Raw genomic sequence first — 1,882 nt, 5'->3', positions numbered from 1 at the left:
AGAAAAAGAGAAAATTGGTTTTAAAAAGAACCAAATAGAAATTCTAGACATCAAAGAATGGATTTAGATATAACTAAGGAGAGAATTAGTGAATAGGAACATGAATCTAAGGAAATCACCTAGAATGAAAACAGAGAAAGAAAAATAGACAGGAAATATGAAAGAGAAATTAAATAAAATGGAGAGTAGAATGAGAAGTTCCATAAAATACTTAAGAGGAGTTGTAGAAGGAAGAAGAATAAGGGAAAAAATCAGAGGCAATAATCAAAGAGATAATGGCTGATAATTTTCCAGAATTAAAGTAAAAGCTGAAACAAGTTCCAAGAGTGATAAATTTAAAACTCAGTGCACACAGTGCACCACAGTAAAAGAAAGATTCTTTTAAGATATCAAAGAATATTCCAGAAGAGATCATCAATTAGATGAATTAAGTACCTGAAGACAACAGAATAGTAGAAGAAGAAGAAGAAAAAGAACCAAATATGCGGTAAGAAGGCAGCAGGATCCTAATCCTATCCCATCTGCTATCCCACCTCCAGCTTGCATGCCAGCAGTTCAGGCAGCAGGAAGGGGAGTGTCCAAGCTGTGGCTCTGAGCTCTCACCATGGTAACACACAAGCACCTGGCACCATCCCCCTGCTGTGTTCCTGGTCACTGCTTGCAGCCAAGATGACAAGGAGGAAAGTCAATTCTGCCAAATAGGCACTATGAAGAAACTCCCAAAAGATCAGCCAATAGTTGTCTAACTTGGCCTTGAAAAAATGAAATCTTAGCCAAAAAAGTCAATAGGAAAGGATAAATCTTCTGACCAAAAACATCTCAACAAAAGGAGAAAAGGAAACAAAAGAAAATGAGCAGAAGAGGATTATCAAGCAGAAATTAAAGAAGACTTAAAGGCAGAAAATCTAAAAATAAGAATATTTCAAGCCAAAATGCAGCAGAAAACAAAGAAGTCTTATACCATTCCCAGTGGTAGTTCTTACATACCCTTCTCCTATCATTCTAAGAAACAGCTTAATCAACTATTTTGGTAATGCAAAATTTTCTGTAGTTCCAGAAACAGATTTTTAAGAAGCACGGAATCCCACCTTATTCCCTGTTTTAATACATCTTTAAATAAGTACAAATGGCTTTTTCTTTCTTTCTTTTCCAATATTTAAGTTGTGGCAAAATACATGTAACATAAAATTTACCATCTTAACCATTTTTAAATGTATAATGCAGTGGTATTAAGTACATTCATACTGTGCAACCATCAGCACTATCCATCTCCAGAACTAATCTTACAAAACTGAAATTCTATCCTATTGAATAATAACTCCCTCTCCCCCTTACCCCCAGCCCCAGGCAATCACCAGTCTACTATCTGTTTTTATGATTGTGACAACTCTAAGTACCTTATACAAGTGGAATAATAAAGTGTTTATCTTTTTGTGCCTGGCTTATTTTACTTAGCATAATGTCTTCAAGGTTCATCCATGTTGTAACATGTTGACAGGACAGCCTTCCTTTTTAAGACTGAATAATATTCCACTGTATGAATAGCACACATTTTGCTTATCTACTCATCCACTGATGGACAGTGGGGTTGCTTCCACATTTTAGTTAATGTGAACACTGCTGCTATGAACATGAGTGTACAAACATCCCTTCAAGAGCCTGCCTGCAATTCTTTTGGGTATATATCCAGAAGCAGAATTGCTGGATCATATGGTAATTCTATTTCTGATATTTTGAGGAAGTACCTTACTGTTTTCCGTAGTGGCCGTACCATTTTACATTCCTACCAACACTAGAGTTCCAATTTCTCCACATCTTCACCAGTACTTGTTCTTTTCTTTTCTTTTTTTGTTCACAGTAAGTGTCCTAATGGGTATGAGGT

Source organism: Propithecus coquereli, unplaced genomic scaffold, assembly GCF_000956105.1.
Source record: "Propithecus coquereli isolate 6110/MARCELLA unplaced genomic scaffold, Pcoq_1.0 Scaffold150, whole genome shotgun sequence".
NCBI lineage: Eukaryota > Metazoa > Chordata > Mammalia > Primates > Indriidae > Propithecus > Propithecus coquereli.
Note: the sequence above shows the minus strand (reverse complement) of the source record.